The sequence below is a fragment of the Hyla sarda genome, chromosome 12 (assembly GCF_029499605.1).
Source record: "Hyla sarda isolate aHylSar1 chromosome 12, aHylSar1.hap1, whole genome shotgun sequence".
Classification (NCBI taxonomy): domain Eukaryota; kingdom Metazoa; phylum Chordata; class Amphibia; order Anura; family Hylidae; genus Hyla; species Hyla sarda.
The window spans coordinates 73532344-73550749 of NC_079200.1; the positions used below are offsets into that span (position 1 = coordinate 73532344).

An 18406-nucleotide genomic window follows, 5' to 3' on the forward strand; every position below is an offset into this window, starting at 1 on the left:
TGAAGACCACTGTGTTATACTGTCTGTAGGACACTGTTCATGGAAATTGAGCTGCAGTGCAGACTGACCCCTGTTTGTCAATGTATATTGAGGATATGCAACAATGGAGAAGTCATATTCCACAAAAAAAAAGTATGCATCTGTAGAGTTCAGATTTATCAAAACTTGTGGAGCAGTTGCCAATAGCAACCAATCAGATTTATTTTTTCTTCTTCTTTTTTTTTCTTTCTAAAGACCCATAAAAAAACTGAATGTTTTAACTAATCTCCCCCATATTTTTTTTTTAGTTGTTCACTTCTGCTGCTGATTTGGATTTTGTTCCCTTCCGCTGCTGATATTGCTACCCAATGACTTCAATGGGTTGTATTATCAGCTCCAGAAAATACGCAGCAGATCCTGTACACATGAATGTACCCTGAGGGTAGGTTCACACTACGGAATTGCCACGGAATTTCCAGGCGCGATTTCGCGGTGTGAACTTTAACATTAGTGTGAACGGGTCTCCGCGAGACCCGTTCACACTGCGGAATTTCAGCGGCGGACATTTCCGCCGCTGAAAGTGTTCGGCGCAAAGAAAGAACTTGTTCATTCTTTGTGCGGAATCCGCGAGCGGACCATAGCCGTCAATGGTGACGGCTCAGTGCCCCGCGGCCCTAGCGCCGAAGTATTCGGCCAGGCGGAATCTCAGAGCGAATCAGTGAGCGGAGATTCTGCAGTGTGAACGGGGCCTATGACTATGTTCGCACGGCAGAGATTCCACAGTAGCAGAGTCCCATTGATTTCAATGGGATTCTTCTACGCTGTCCGCATAGCAGAATTTCCGCACCGGAAACATGTTTCACAAAATTCGGGTGTCTGCAGAAAGAATAGACATGTCTATTCTTTCTGCGGGCAACGCACGGAATGCATTGCCGTCTATGAGACGGCACATTCCCAAGCGGTCCTGGCGCTGGACATTCCCCTGTGTGAACATAGCCTAGGGTCACACACAGCACATCCGCTGCGGATTTGACGCTTGAAAAAAACTGTTAGGCTAGGTTCACACTACGGAATTTCCGACTGCAATTCCACTTTGAAATTGCAGGTAGAAATTCCGCTTACTAAAATGTATAGTGTAGTGAATGGGTTTCCGTTCACAAATTCACACTTTGGAATTTGTGAAGCAGAATTTGTGAACAGAAATTCCACTTGAAAATTGAGCAACGCCATTCTTCAGGCGGAAATACTCGCGGAACACGTTGCAGTCTATTGGAGACTGCAGTGTCTGCTCGGAATCTCTGGGCGGAAATGATTTGCCCGGAGATTCCGCAGTATGAACCTAGCCGTAGACTTCTATAGGCTAGCGGAATTTCACAAGCGGAAATTCAGAAGTGTGAATGGGAATGCGGAATCCCATAGAAGTCTATGGGCTTTAATTTGAGGTGGAAATTCTGCTGTATAAATAGACCCAAAGGCTGGGTTCACACTATGGAATCTCTGGGCAGAATTTCTGCTGGAGATTTAGCTGGTGGCACTAAGACCGCACAGACTGCATTGCCGTCCCCATAGACGGCAATGCATTTCTGGGTGGATCTTTTGGGAGATCTGCTCAGAAATGCATTGACATCTATAGGGATGGCAATGCAGTCTGCGCGGTCCTAGTGCCGCCGGCTTGATCTCCGGCAGAAATTCTGCCCAGAAATTCCACAGTGTGAACCCAGCCTAAGAACAGAGTGTAGTTTTCTGTGAGGGTTTATTTTTCCTGACAAGTATTTTTCCAAGATATTTACAAATATTTCCCTACGTTTTGCTTTATTTTTTTCACACATGCTCCAAGATGTTGGGTTTTCCAGAGCTCAAATCCACCACATTTTATATAGGAACATTAATACATATGTCGGGATTTTAATTTTTTTTTATGTCAGGGAGACGCCCCTTTCCCAAGACAGCTACGCCCCCCCCCCCTTTTTTTTTTTGTGTAAAACAAAGAGGTGGTCGGGCAGGTTTGATTTTTTGATTACAAACAATTTGGGCACAAAACCAGAGAAAAAGCTGTCGGAATCACTTTAGTAAATGACCCCCACTGTGTGTGACAAACACATGACATTAAAGGGGTCCTCCGCCCCTAGACATCTTATCCCCTATCGAAAGGATAGGGGATAAGATGTGAGATCGCGGGGGTCCCGCGGCTGCAGCACCCACCTGTTGCGCCTCAGGCCTCATATCCTAACGCCTCATGACCACGGTGACGTGAGATTGTGACATCACGACTACGCCCCCGTGTGACGTCACACCCCGCCCCCTCAATGCAAGTCTATGGGAGGGGGCGTGGTCAGGAGCCGAAGCCTCCAGCGTTTCCGGAAGCCGCAACAGGTGGGGGCTGCAGCCGAGATCCCGGGGGTCCCCAGCGGCAGGCCCCCCGCAATCTCACATCTTATCCCCTATCCTTTGGATGTGTAGGGGCAGGGTACCCCTTTAAGCTCCAAAAAATAACTCCATGGAAAACCTTCAAAAGGGCTATGTTCACACCATTTTTGCTAATTTCTTTTCCACAACTAAGTAAGTTTGTATTTACTAAAGGGGGAATTTAAAGGGGTACTTTTTTTTTTTTAACTCAACTGGTGCCAGAACGTTAAACAGATTTGTAAATGACTTCTATTTAAAAAAATCTTAATCCTTCCAGTATTTATCAGCTGCTGTATGCTCCAGAGGAAGTTAGGTAGTTCTTTCCAGTCTGATCACAGTGCTCTCTGCTGCCACCTCTGTCTGTCTCAGGAACTGTCAAGAGCAGGATAGGTTTGCTATGGGGATTTTCTCCTACTCTTGACAGTTCCTGGAACAGACAGAGGTGTCAGCAGAGAGCACTGTAGTCAGAGAAAAAAAAACTACACAACTTCCTCTGTAGAATACAGCAGCTCATAAGTACTGGAAGGATTAAGATTTTTAAATAGAAGTAATTTACAAATCTGTTTAATTTTCTTGCACTAGTTGATTTAACACATTAATGACCATGGACGTGTATACATGTCCAGGCAGGATGCACGTTCCTTGTCCAGGATGAGTATACACGTCCATGGCTCTCGTGGGTGCTGCCCACACAGCCAGGACCCTGACGCACTGTCAGGACCGAATTAAACTTCGGTTCTGGCAGTTTAACCCTTACAGCCGCGGTCGGAAGTTACTGCGGGCTGTGTTTTGACAGAGGGAGGGAGCTCCCTCTGTCTTCCGTGCAGCACGCTGCAGCGTGATTGAGGGGTGCTGTGTGTGATCCCTGGCGGGCGGAACCCTGCCACACTGCCAGGACCGAAGTAAACTTCGGGTCCTGGCAGTTTAACCTTAACAGTCACGGTCAGAAGCAACCGCAAGCTGTAAGGAGTTTTAACAGAGGGAGGGGGCTCCTCTCCTTCTTGGTCCTACCAGGCGGTCAGGCAACCAGATATGGCCTAAATAGGGGTACTGCCCAGCCCGGGACAAACAGGGTGATAAAATATGGGGCGTATTTCCTCCATTTCAAAAGTGACTTACCAAAATGATGTCCCTCAAATAAAGAGTTTGTGGGGAAAAAAAGCTAATTGATATTTTTTCCACTGACTTTGAAATAATTCTTTCCACACAATAAGGGCTCAACATACTCACTTTTGCCCTAGGTGAATACATTAGGGGGTGTAGTTTCTAAAATGGGGTCACATCTTAGGGTGCAGTATTGTTCTGACAGCGGCCTATAATTTGTACAATGATATCCTGGAAGCCAAATGGTGCTCCTCTCCTTTTGGGTCCCACCATGTAGCCATGCAACCAAATAGGGCCTAATCGGGGGTATTACCGAACACAGGACAGTGTAATAAAATATGGGGGGCATTTTCTACTTTTCAGAGTACTCACTTGTGGTCTAGGTGAATACTCTAGGGGGTGTAGTTTCCAAATTGGGGTCACTTATGGGGGTTCTGATAGTTCTGACAGCTAAAACCCTTTGCAGGCATGAAGTGCGGCCTATAATCCTTTCCGCCTAAAATGACGCCCTGAAAGCCAAATGGCGCTCCTCTCCTTCTGGGTCCTACCACACGGCCAAGGAACCAAATATGGCCTAAGCGGGGGTATTTCCAAACACAGGACAAGCAGCTCAATAAAATATAGGGTGCATTTCTATCAATATCAGAAGTAGAGATGAGTGAACTTACAGTAAATTCGATTTGTCACGGACTTCTCGGCTCGGCAGTTGATGACTTTTCCTGCATAAATTAGCTCAGCCTTCAGGTGCTCCGGTGGGCTGGAAAAGGTGGATACATTCCTAGGAAAGAGTCTTCTAGGACTGTATCCACCTTTTCCAGCCCACGGGAGCACCTGAAAGCTGAACTAATTTATGCAGGAAAAGTCATCAACTGCCGAGCCGAGAAGTTCGTGATGAATCGAATTTACTGTAAGTTCGCTCATCTCTAGTAATAATTCCTGCCAAAAACCATGGTGTTAAAATACTCACTGTACCCCCTAGCAAATACCTTGAGGGGTCTAGTTTCTAAAATGGGGTAATTTGTGTGTGTGTGTGTGGGGGGGGGGTTCCTATGTTCTACCACCTTCAAATTTCTGCAACCCTGCATAGCACATAAAAAAATATGTACTTTTCAAATTTTCTAAATTTTGAAAATTTCTAGTTAAATTCTTAGGCTTCTAATTCATGTTAATTAAAAACAAAAGAAATGCTGTCAAAATAAAGTAGACATCTGAAAGTATAAGTTTCATAAACTATTTTGCCAGAAAGTATAAATATATGCAACCTATTAGTGTTAAAATAGCAAAAAATCTTAATTTTCTAAAAATTTCATGATTTTTTGCATTGTAAAAAAAAAAAAAACTACAAATGATATCGGTTACTTTTACTATGTACACGAAGGACAACTTGTGACAAAAAAAAACAATGTCAGAATTATCGTGATTGGCAAAACGTTACCAGAGTTATTCTCTAATAAAGACAGACATCCCCGATTTGAAAAAACAGGCCTGGTCTTTCAGGGGTGTACAGGTTTATTTGTGCTGGTCCTTAAGGTGTTAAAAAAAATTATAATTGTTTTTCCCCGGAGTACCCCTTTAAAGGGGTATTCCAGGCAAAACCTTTTTTTACATATATCAACTGGCTCCGGAAAGTTAAACAAATTTTTATTCTTCTATTAAAAAATCTTAATCCTTCCAATAGTTATTAGCTTCTGAAGTTTTCTGTCTAACTGCTCAATGATGATGTCACATCCCGGGAGCTGTGCATGATGGGAGAATATCCCCATAGGAACTGCACAGCTCCCGGGATGTGAGTCATCAGAAAGCAGTTAGACAGAAAACAACAACTCAACTTCAGAAGCTAATAACTATTGGAAGGATGCAAAAAAAAACTTTATCAAAAAAAGTGTGAGGGGAGTGCTACTAAAATATAACTTTTAATATGTTAAATTAAAATACACCACTATAGTGATTGTGAACCAACACCATCTAAAATAGCTAATACACAGGATCCACTCAAGGTTACCACCCGTATGGTGGATTTACCAAAATTGCAGAGCGCCACCAATCCGGTGGATTGACATATATATAAATATATAACGTTCTCTACGCGTTTCTGCCCTAATCTAGAGCGTCATCAGGAGAACTTCATACATACAAAAAGTCTCAACAATGTGGAATTGTGTGAAATAAAGAGATAACAATAGCGTTACTCAGTATATTAACATAAGTGAATACATGTAGTACCCCGATACTAGGTGCCACTATGCGGGTGTAATTGATCACAGCGGATCCAGAAGGGATAACAGTCCGTGGTCCTGATACTGGCTCCCCGCCATTGCGGGTTTGCGCACCTACTGGGATCCTGTAATTGGCGGTTACATCAGCGGACTGTACTGGGAGTCGGACCACGGACTGTTATCCCTTCTGGATCCGCTGTGATCAATTACACCCGCATAGTGGCACCTAGTATCGGGGTGCCACATGTAGATCAATTACATTCGCATAGTGGCACCTAGCATCGGGGTACTACATGTATTCACTTATGTTAATATACTGAGTAACGCTATTGTTATCTCTTTATTTCACACAATTCCACATTGTTGAGACTTTTTGTATGTATGAAGTTCTCCTGATGACGCTCTAGATTAAGGCAGAAACGCGTAGAGAAAGTTATATATTTATATATATGTCAATCCACCGGATTGGTGGCACTCTGCAATTTTGGTAAATCCACCATATGGGTGGTAACCTTGAGTGGATCCTATGTATTAGCTATTTTAGATGGTGTTGGTTCACAATCACTATAGTGGTGTATTTTAATTTAACATATTAAAAGTTATATTTTAGTAGCACTCCCCTCACACTTTTTTTGATAAAGTTTTTTTTGCATTTTTGATGCTGGGAGATGATATGACCCCTTGTAGGTCAGCAAAATCATTCTACATACCTAATTTTTGAACTATTGGAAGGATTAAGATTTTTTAATAGACGTAATTTACAAATCTGTTTAACTTTCCGGAGCCAGTTGATATATAAAAAAAAGTTTTGGCCTGGAATACCCCTTTAAGTCAAGAATGATCTGGCCTAGAAAAAGGTGATTGGATGTGAAATGGTGCCCCTATTGGTTATCACCCATCTTTGTCGGAAGCTTGTCAAGTCTGCCCAGGCATGCAGTTAGGGAAGCAAACTAGAAAGATTTTGGATGATGCAACCCCCTAACCCCCCCCCCCCCACCACCACACACACACAGAGGTCACAGGTCTATAAAGGGGTGTAAAGGTTGGTTGCAATCATATTTAGGCCGTGATGGCCTATAGGGGTCAAATTCCCTTCTGCCACACAGAAGGACAGCCATTATTGGGAATAGCCAAGCTGTCATGGTGGCCATATTGGTTTTCACCCAGTGTTTCCAGGAACAGATAAATAAGACTTTGATTGACTTGACAGAAGGGGATGAACCATTTCCTGGGGGCTTTGAATTTTAGGGGACAATGTAATCAGTGTGTGATGTAAGCACCTGTCTGCAGGATAATGGGGGGCATCAGCCTATGACTGGTCTAATGTGTGAATGTCCTCACTCAGGAGTCACAGGCTAAAACAAACCAGATCATCATTAACCCCTAAAGGTGTTCATTTGCAAATGCTAAGTAAATAGGGGCCACTGTGCAGGGCCCCCGGAGGGAATTCACACTGTGTCCCCTCATAATGAAGCCATGTTAGGGTGTTAATCTCATTTAACCCCTGCCATTACCAGCATCATTGGGGACGGAGAATTAGCCCCCAGGGACGTCGCTGTCATTGGCCTCTCTGTGTCCTGCTGAGTTTAAAGCTTGTGTCCAACTTCTATTGCAGGGATGTAAGGAGGGAGACAGTCCAAGCCCCAGCAATTGACTTCAAGATACAAACCCCATCTGACGAGCATGACAATGCTATCTTTCTATGCTGTTCCTGGGAAAGCTGGGTGACAATATACACCAGAAAAGTGTATTGTTACCCAGACTAACAAACAGTAGCTAAGGCATAAAGAATTAATCAGAAAAAGTTTTGGCATATCCTCTTTGGAAATTGGCCTTTTGGAAGTCTGGAAAATGTTGGAGCCCAATCTTGAAGATAGCCATATTGTCTGCTACCCAGCTTTCTCAGAACCATATGTAGGAAGAGCTAGTTCACATAAGGTTAAAGTCATCAAAAATGGATCATCTCAACCAGTTTAGACAAAATGTAAAAAAAATGTATACAACAGATGGGAGAGTGACACATTATCGGTAGTGTCCCATGCAAGGGATCTGCAGCGCATTTTACGCTGCAGATCCAACGGTGACCTGACCCATTTTGTGCCTCCAGCTGTTGCCACCCCTGTCCTGCCAATACGAGCAGCCACACAGAGGGACTGCGAGTCGGCGAGTGCACTCTGACATCGCGGAGCAGCTGCGATGTCTGAGTACACTGCACAATACTTTCTAATGACATATTTATTTATTTTATTTATATAGCACCTACAGATTCCGCAGCGCTGCACATGGCCTCAACTCAGAAATCGTGAAGCAGCCGCGATGTCTGAGAACACTGCACTGCGATGTCAGAGTGCACTCACCAACTCGCAGGCCCCCTGTGTGGCTGCTCGTATCTGTGGATTGCCGCTGCGAGCAGGCCAGGGGTGGAGTGAGGTGGGGGAAAGGGGTGGCAACTGCTGGAGGCACAAAATGGGTCGGGTCACCGGCGGATCCGCAGCGTAAAATATGCTGTGGATCCATTACGGGTGACCCTACCCTAAAGGGGTATTCCAGGATTTTTTTTTATTTCACTATGCTACAGGGGCTGTAAAGTTAGTGTAGTACATAATATATCGTCTGTACCTGTGTGTGACGGCTTCCTCACAATTCTTCTGTGATTTTCACCCCAATATTTATTTTTAACAGCATACAAAATCACTGTTGTCTCAGATCTTTCCCAGGTTGCAATGCGGCCGAGACCTGACATCACTGATGAAACAGCTGATGACAGGGACCCTCTCTGCATCAATGGGTGGAGTGATCGCTTGGTGGGAGAGAGATCAATCTGCAACTAATGCAACAGCTGTAGGCACCCTGATTGAAAAACACAGGTCTTTTGAATGGATGCAGTTAATTTATGTTTCAATGGGTGGGGTGGCTGATGTGTGGGAGGGAGGAAAATGGAATTATGGGATTTGTAGGCAAAGAAGGAAACTCAAACAGGAAATACCAGTTCAAAAAAGCTAGCCACGGTGTTATGGTAATCTCACAACATAGCCATTCAGCCCTAAGACAAGCGCAGATCCTTTCTAAGCATGTCCATTACTGTCTGCCAGGTATGTTCTAAAATCACCTTATGGTGGATAACCCCTTTAAGTACTTTCTGCCTGTGCTGTATATGTATGGTCCAGGGCTTGAATGGGTTTGGATAGAATTACTGGACAGGAAGAGTGACAACAGAAAAAGGCATAATAGTATGCATTCAAATGACTTAAAGGGGTTGTTCAGTAATTGAAAAACAGAGCTGATATTCTTCCAACCACAGCACCACACCTGTCCTCAGGTTGTGTGTGATATTACAACTTGGCTCCATTCACGTCAATAAAACTGGGCTGCAATACCACACACAACCTGACGACAGGTGTGGTGCTGTTTTTTGAAATCAGCTCTTTATTCCTAATCCCGGATAACCCCTTTTAAATAAAAATGATAGATTTTATGTTTCTAGACCTAGGAGCCACTTCTGTAAACAGCAGCTGTGCTATTGAGGACACAATGTATATTTGCATTACCTGGCTTGCCATTGATTCCAAAGTGGGCAACCCCTTTAAATCTTGTACGAAGAGCAGCAGGGAAATGGTGGCCGGGCGCAAGGACGGCACAGATGGTGCTAATATGATTGCCAAGCGTGTTTAAAATAATGCATTGAGTGCTACCTTGTATGACAATTGACTCATACATGTTTAATGAACTCCACACCTGTTAACACGTTATAAAAGTAATGGCTCCCGGGGTGCAGGGTTATAAAACCGCCCACAGGAAGAGATCAACAGGAAAAACTTTATTACAAGTCTGTAAACTCACAATCTGGAAAGTAAAATCATAACTGGGAGGTGTTTAGAGGGGATCTCTTCCTCCCCCCTCAAAAGAAAAGAATTTCCTAGTAAATAGACCCAGGGTCTGTGCCTAGGGCAGCAGTATTGGGGGGGGGGGGGGGGCAGTATTTTAGTGAATGAAATAAAAATGAGTAATACTTGTTACATATCAATTCTTTTGCCGTAATCCGCTCGGAAAAGCAGTTCTAATAATGGCATATTCTGCCGGCAACCGCTATTTGTGGAGTTCAATAAGATGAATGAACACTGGCACTTCCACCACTAGTATTCACACTGTTCCCTCAGGTGAGTAGCCAAAAAACTTCTCGCACCTCCCCTGGTTGCGGTTGTGCACAGTGCTATACAGAATAGGCAAAATTCATGTGGAAGAAAAGAGCAGCAGCCAGCACTCACCATCCAGGGTTCTCTTTATTACCGGATACGGTGCATAATCGGACACACAGCAGGCAGGGAGGGTGTAGAGGGTAGGGGTATCAGGACAACACTGTTTCGCATGTCACCTGCGCTTCCACGTGCCAATTATCGACTCGTGGAAGCGTAGGTGACGTGCGAAACAGTGCTGTCCTGATACCCCTACCCTCTACACCCTCCCTGCCCGCTGTGTGTCCGATTATGCACCGTATCCTGTAATGAAGAGACCCCTGGATGGTGAGTGCTGGCTGCTGCTCTTTTCTTCTAGCACTGTGCACAACCGCAACCAGGGGAGGTGCAAGAAGTTTTTTGGCTACTCACCTGAGGGAACAGTGTGAATACTAGTGGTGGAAGTGCCAGTGTTCATTCATCTTATTGAAGAAAAGAGCAGCAGCCAGCACTCACCATCCAGGGGTCTCTTTATTACAGGATGCAGTGCATAATCGAACACACAGTGGGCAGGAAGGGTGTAGAGGGTAGGGGTATCAGGACAGCACTGTTTCGCACGTCACCTGCGCTTACACGAGCCGATTATCAGCTCATGGAAGTGTAGGTGACGCGCGAAATAGTGCTGTCCTGATACCCCTACCCTCTACACCCTGCCAGCTGTGTGTTCGATTATGCACCGTATCCTGTAATAAAGAGACCCCTGGATGGTGAGTGCTGGCTGCTGCTCTTTTCTCCTATATGAATTTTGACTATTCTGTATAGCACTGTGCACAACCGCAACCAGGGGAGGTGCGAGAAGTTTTTGGGCTACTCACCTGAGGGAACAGTGTGAATACTAGTGGTGGAAGTGTCAGTGTTCATTCATCTTATTGAAGAAGAAAAGAAGAAAAGAGCAGCAGCCAGCACTCACCATCCAGGGGTCTCTTTATTACAGGATACAGTGCATAATCGAACACACAGCGGGCAGGGAGGGTGTAGAGGGTAGGGGTATCAGGACAACCGATTATCGGCTTGTGGAAGCGTAGGTGACGTGCGAAACAGTGCTGTCCTGATACCCCTACCCTCTACACCCTGCCCGCTGTGTGTTCGATTATGCACTGTATCCTGTAATGAAGAGACCCCTGGATGGTGAGTGCTGGCTGCTGCTCTTTTCTTCTACATGCTATTTGTGGAATGTCCACCCATGTTTTCTGAGAGGACATTCTGCAAATGTTACGTCGTGTGAACATGGCCTTTGGGTGAATCCATCGGAGAATAATTTTTCTGCAGATTTGCAGCCACCCATTATGTTGTGGATGTGAGACTGATTTACGTTCTATGTATAGGAACGAGATCCATGGTGAATCTGGAACAAATTCCGCATGTAACGTGTGCAGTTTTTGAGGCAAATATTTCAACAGATCTGCATGAAGAAACGTGGCAAGATTTATACTGGGAGTCACTAGGGAAGCAGGAAAGGTCAGACCCATATGACATTGTTTTGTTCTTTGGCCATTTTTTCACCCTTTTGTGGCTTTTTACGGGGCCCATGCAGACTACGAAAATTCAGCAAGGAATTCCTTCAGCGGATCCAGGTCGCCTACAATCGAGGTTCATTTTGTGCGGAATTTACAGCATTAATTAACCCCTGCAATTCAAAGTCCCATTGATTATTGGTCTTTTCCGGACAGATTTTGCTAAAATATAAACATGTTTATGTGAAAATGGAACAAAGGAATGAGAGGCCTCTCACCAAGTCTGTGCTCCCAAGATTTATTCTTAAAAATTCAGTGCATTAAAACACGCCAGCAGGACGAGGTCAGACGCCATCCAGGTGTCTAACCTCGTCCTGCTGGCGTGTTTTAATGCAATGAATTTGTAAGAATAAATCTTGGAGCACGGACTTGGTGAGTGGCCTCTCATTTACTTTGTTCCATTTTTGCAATATCGCCTACCTGCATATTCTTTGCTGAGATTGAGCACCGCCAGCACCAGCCCATCAGTCTCGCCTTCCTATTTGACCGCTCGTATACACCACAGGAGAAGCGGGTTGTGCCGACCGCTGTCTCTCCCATAAACATGTTTATTCTTTCGGTATAATCCAGATCCAGAAGTTTCATAGTGTGCACTGAGCAGCAGGATCCCATTAAAGGGGTTATCCAGGAAAAAAATCAACTGGCTCCAGAAAGTTAAACAGATTTGTAAATTACTTCTATTAAAAAATCTTAATCCTTTCAGTACTTATGAGCTTCTGAAGTTAAGGTTGTTCTTTTCTGTCTAAGTGCTCTCTGATGACATGTGTCTTGGGAACCAACCAGTTTAGAAGAGGTTTGCTATGGGGATTTGCTTCTAAACTGGGCGGTTCCCAAGACAGGTGTCATCAGAGAACACTTAGACAGAAAAGAACAACCTAAACTTCAGAAGCGCATTAGTACTGAAAGGATTAAGATTTTTTAATAGAAGTAATTTACAAATCTGTTTAACTTTCTGGAGCCAGTTGATCTATATATAAAAAAAAAGTTTTTTCCTGGAAACCCCTTTAAGATCAATAGGATTCTGCTACAAGCAGATTTTACTCTATAATAATTCAGAGTGGAATTTCATAGGCCCTTCAGCTCTGGGCTAGTTTTCCAAAGTAGCATGTTGAGGGCATGGCATTGTTTTAAATCATTTTTAGAGATGAGCGAACTTACAGTAAATTCGATTCATCACAAACTTCTCGGCTCGACAGTTGATGACTTATCCTGTGTAAATTATTTCAGCCTTCAGGTGCTCCAGTGGGCTGGAAAAGGTGGATACATTCCTAGGAAAGAGTCTCCTAGGACTGTATCCACCTTTTCCAGCCCACCAGAGCACCGGAAAGCTGAACTAATTTATGCAGGAAAAGTCATCAACTGCCGAGCCGAGAAGTTCGTGACGAATCAAATTTGCTGTAAGTTCACTCATCTCTAATCATTTTTATCAGAAAACATTGCCATTTTTCCTCCTATAGACCAGGTAGGAAATAAATAACAAAAAAATGCCCAAGAAAAAATGCCCATACCACAACCCGCCATTTTTAACGGCATCTTGGTAGTGCAAAATGACAGGGCAGTTTTTTGTGGCATTTATGTGGCATCTCAGCCTAAGAGGGCGCATTGACAAGATGTAAATATGGCCCTGCCTATGTCATCCTCTGCTGTCAGATTTGATTCAATTGTTTCCAGAAAAGCTCATCACTGCTGTCATGGCAGTTGTCACCAAGCTTTCCGAGACTCCTAAATAGTAAGCCTACAGGAGGTGAATTGCTGCATATATACAAAGCTTAAAGGAGCACTGTCAGATCCAAAAACTTTTTATATGTTGTTAATGAGGAAAATGTAAGACCTTTTGTAATTTGGTTTTTTATTTATTTTTTATTTTTTTATATTTAGTAAAGAAAACGGCACCTGAAAATCCCACTACTAGGGGTCGGTCCTCATACCTATTGGGACACTAACCAGTCCTGTATCGGATCACAACTGTATCCAGCATGGACAACCTTCAGGTGAATGAACGCATCAGCAGTGAAAATCTCTCTCCTGTCCTGTTACATTGTAACAAACTATCTCTGGATGTAAACAAAATGTCTGGTATTACTGATGGAAAGCAGAGATAGCGAGGTATTAAACACACAAAGTCAAATAGAATCTAGAATGTTTCATTATGCAATGATTCTACCTTGCCCGTAACGACATAAGCGCCAACCTCTTTTACTGAGCCAATCACATTGCTCGGGCACGGTTGTGGTCCGTACTTCTATCATGTGTCTGCCCCACATCACCTAATACACAGTACAAACAAGAGAAAAGGATTTTTTTCGCAGGTTAGAGCCATAAGATCTGCATAAGAACAAGCGTTTACTCGTTCGTTGGCTGATGTCTGGGACTAGGACACAGAAGATCGGCCAATAATCCCCCCCCCCCCCAATGTAATAGGACCCTCATGGTCTATAACTGCCAGATCCTAAGGGCCCATGCACACTACAGAATTTCCACCCGGAAAAATTTCTCCAGACGAAGATTCCAATGCAGCAGCCTCCCATTGTCTTCACTGTGCGCACTGCAGAACTTCTGTGGTAGAATTGTATTTCATTTAAAGGGTACCTCTCATCAAAAAAACTTTTGATATATTATAGATTAATGTATGCAGAATAACTTTACAATTGCATGTTATTAAAAAATATGCTTCTTTCTATTTAATTTTCCACTTTGAAGAAATGACCACTAGGGGTCTCCCTACCAGTCCTGGCAGCAAGCATTTCAGACTCATGCTGGAGTCCTAAACACTACGAGCTGCCAGTCTGATTTGTTCACAAAGGAGAACACTCAGAGCTGCCAGCCTGCTTTGTTCACAGCCTGTTTGGCTGTGAACAAAGCAGACTGGCAGCTCTGAGTGTTTAGGACTCCAGCATGAGTCAGAAATGCTTGCTGACAGGACTGATTGGGAAAAATACAATAGAAAGAAGCATATTTTTCATTAACATTCTATTGGAAAGTTATTCAACATTCATTAATCTAAAATATATCAAAAGTTTATTTGATGAGAGGTACCCTTTAAAAGCAAACTGGAGGTTATTTATCATAATGGTCTTGGCTGGATCCTTTTTGTGGTTTGTCTAGATGTTTTTTTTTTTTTTTTTGTGGTGCTGCTCTAAATTTATCATATTGTCGCAGTGACCATGATAAATTTCACGCAGATCTGCACCCAGATCATTTTCTACCGGTGCTTTCAGATCATGTCTACCCGGCTTCTAAAGAGCTTGTTTGTTTGTGTGTTTGGCTTTATTTGTTTTAGTTTTAATTTTAAGGCAAATAAATGTCTTAAAGAAGGTCTTCAAAGAGAGTCTCACATTTGAATAGTGGTTTACCTTGCCATAGGCCAGGAAGAAGAAAAAAAATGTCCGATATATATATATATATATATATATATATATATATATATATATATATATAAATTCCAAATGTTGAGTGTCACTGTGTGGGATTCAGATCCCCGGATCTAGGCAGGTGCTCAGTCCTATGTTGGACTTGATCAATGTGTCCCAATCAGGTATATATCCACAAAAGAATAGGGCAGCACTCCAGCGATCCAAATGTACAAAAATAACTTTATTCACCCAATAGTGAAGCAACGTTTAAATCCTTCTCAATGAGGTCTTTTTCAAGCAATTTTTTTTAAACTTGGGCACATGAAATTGTTAGATTTTGGCCATTGCTAACAATCTTATTGTATCTTACATCTTTACCATTCCTTTTTTGTACCTTAAAAAAATATATCTGATTGTTTCATATGGACAACTGCTTTATTTTTCATTTGCAGTTTTTTTTTTTTTACTATTTATGTCTTTAAATGTTCTTATTCTCTACCTTATTCCCTCTCTTTCACTCTGGATGATGATTTTTTATTTTTTGCAAACAGACAGTAGTAAGCCCGGAGCGCTTGGCATAACAGTACCCCCCCCTTGGGTCTCCCCCTCTTTTTGGAACCCAAAAACTTGCGAATAAGCTCCTTGTTGAGGATGTTATCCTCGGGTTCCCAAGACCTTTCTTCGGGGCCACAGTTCTCCCAATCTACGAGAAATTTTTTTTGCCTCTGACCTTTTTGGACGCGAGGATTTCTTTAACAGCGAAGACATCGGAGGGCCAGAGACAGGAGCTGGAGCGACAACCTTGGGAGTAGTAATCTTTTTTACACCTGGTCAGGAGGTGGGGTTATTTTATTTTATTTTTTTTTTTTTTGCAGCAGTTGCAGCAAAATTTGTGCAAAAATCAAAAACACGCAGATAATAAATTCGTGACCACTGCATCCGTCACTTTAAAAAAGTGACGGATTTTAGAACTTGGAAGAAAAAAAATGCAAAAAAAACCCCGCAATCAGCGTCAAAAATAACAAAAATTTGCAAATGCAGACCAAAGAAAGCAATAGAACACAATGATCAATGATAAATAACTGCCATGGAATCTTTGCTCAGAATTTCTCTTGGCGGAACTTTCGGGGTGTGCATAGACCCTTACTGATGAGACCTCTGAGATAAGCAGAACCACTGCTATCTGACAGCCGCTCCTCTCCTAGTCCATGAAGTTGGTATGTCTGTTATTGAGGGTAGTCGGTCGTCATGAAAACGAAAAGGTCTTCTATCAAAAAGCCATCAGCCTCTTAAAGCTGTATCAATGGAATCTGACTGTACCCCCCCCCCCCCCCCAGCATTTAGCAGCGGTCATCTGCTGTTCATCACCTAGCCTGGGCAGCTCATTATCATAGGGCCCCGGGGGTGATGATGAAGCTGTTTGAATGGATTACGGCAGCTCTGCTATATATTAGATTATCCCTAAACTAGTCCTATGCCCCAGGCCTGCTAGAACTAATTTATCTCTCAGTGGGCCGGTCCGTCACATTAACAAGTAGCCACATCTCCCTGCTCGGGCCCTTTCATGCCTTGCTATGGCTGATTGATCTTGTCACCCCCGTCATCTTGCGTCCATATGTTTTACTGCATCATAAAGCAGTAACATTGACATATTTCTTCACTCTGCACGGAATGTTTCTGTTCGCCGACAGCAAGCAGAGATCTTGGAAGAAATTTTATGGAACTGTAAAGTAGAGAAGGTTGCAGAAATTTTCATTCTGCAACAATTAGGGCCCTGTACACACTGCATTCAGGCCCTCGGTTTAGCATATGTGGTGTGTGTCTGTCGATGTATCTATAGGGCTCCATACACCTGACCGAGCCAAAACCATTACCTTGTAGCGCAATGGAGTAAAAATCTACATTTTACATAAGTGTTTCCCACCCAGGGTGCCTCCAGCTGTTGCAAAACTACAATTCCCATCATGCCCGGACAGCCGAGTTGTAGTTTTGCAACAGCTGGAGGCACCCTGGTTGGAAAACACTGTTTTACATGCTGCTTGCATGAGCCGAAGGCTGTCCGGGCATGCTGGGAGTTGTAGTTTTGCAACAGCTGGAGGCACCCTGGTTGGAAAACACTTTTACATGCTGCTTGCATGAGCAGAAGGCTGTCCGGGCATGCTGGGAGTTGTAGTTTTGCAACAGCTGGAGGCACCCTGGTTGGAAAACACTTTTACATGCTGCTTGCATGAGCCGAAGGCTGTCCGGGCATGCTGGGAGTTGTAGTTTTGCAACAGCTGGAGGCACCCTGGTTGGAAAACACTGTTTTACATGCTGCTTGCATGAGCCGAAGGCTATCTGGGCATGCTGGGAGTTGTAGGTTTGCAACAGCTGGAGGCACCCTGGTTGGAAAACACTGCTTTACATGCTGCTTGTATGAGTGTCAGTCTTTACTGTAATTCTGGAATTCTCTTATAAAGTGTAGAATCCGTGGTTATGATTTACAAGTGACGATCTTTCTAAATATTTGATCGTATCTGTAGTTTTCTTCTCCTTAACCTTTCTATGGAAGAGTCAGCGCAAATTCTTAAAAGTGTGAGAACAAAACCGAGCTGTCGCCCTTCCATCAAATCTGAGGTTACCCTTCACCGTATGATGTATCGATCCGAGGAGCTTTGAAACCGGACACCTGCTGTAGCAAAAATGAGTATGTGGGACGTGTCATGTGATATACCTGGAGAAAACCCAAAAAAATTCAAAGCGTTATTATGACAGATGAAAAAAGGTCACGACTTATTTCTGATATAAAATGGAAAACAGCAAATATATAAATTAATTGTTGCAATTCCATAAAAAAAAAAAAAAAATGTTACCATTCGATTTCCGTGCAGGAAACGGTCAACAAGCAGCTAATGGATTTGTCATAGTTATTATGTATATAAGTAAATAATGTGATCTGCTGGGATATTTTCTGGGAGCGGGTAAAAAAAAAAGCACAAGTTATGTTTGTGTATTGTGTCATGTTGTCCTGTTGTGTTTGTCTGTATTATTAAATTATGTTCAGTTACTTGTGGTATTTGTTTTGTTAATATTATATTATTGATATTAAAGAAAAGAACTTTAGGATGACTTGGGTGAATGCAGGATAAGTAATAGATGTGCACAGTGACCTCACCAGCAGAATAGTGAGTACAGCTCTGGAGTATAATACAGGATATAACTCAGGATCAGTACAGGAGAAGTAATGTAATGTATGTACACAGTGACCCCACCAGCAGAATAGTGAGTACAGCTCTGGAGTATAATACAGGATATAACTCAGGAACAGTACAGGATAAGTAATGTAATGTATGTACACAGTGACTCCACCAGCAGAATAGAGAGTACAGCTCTGGAGTAAAATACAGGGTATAACTCAGGATCAGTATAGGATAAGTAATGTAATGTATGTACACAGTGACCTCACCAGCAGAATAGTGAGTACAGCTCTGGAGTATAATACAGGATATAACTCAGGATCAGTACAGGATAAGTAATGTAATGTATGTACACAGTGACTCCACCAGCAGAATAGTGAGTACAGCTCTGGAGTATAATACAGGATATAACTCAGGATCAGTACA

At 43.1% G+C, this 18406-nt stretch overlaps 1 long non-coding RNA gene across 1 annotated transcript in view; it reads left to right on the top strand.

Annotated features, from left to right (window-relative positions):
• Window positions 1-13560, top strand: part of LOC130296322 (uncharacterized) — a 60568-nt gene extending 47008 nt beyond the window's left edge. Inside the window, exon 3 of the long non-coding RNA XR_008849172.1 lies at window positions 13330-13560. This is a non-coding gene — a long non-coding RNA (uncharacterized LOC130296322). The remainder of the gene's footprint in view (window positions 1-13329) is intronic.
• The last annotated feature ends 4846 nt before the right edge of the window (window positions 13561-18406 follow it).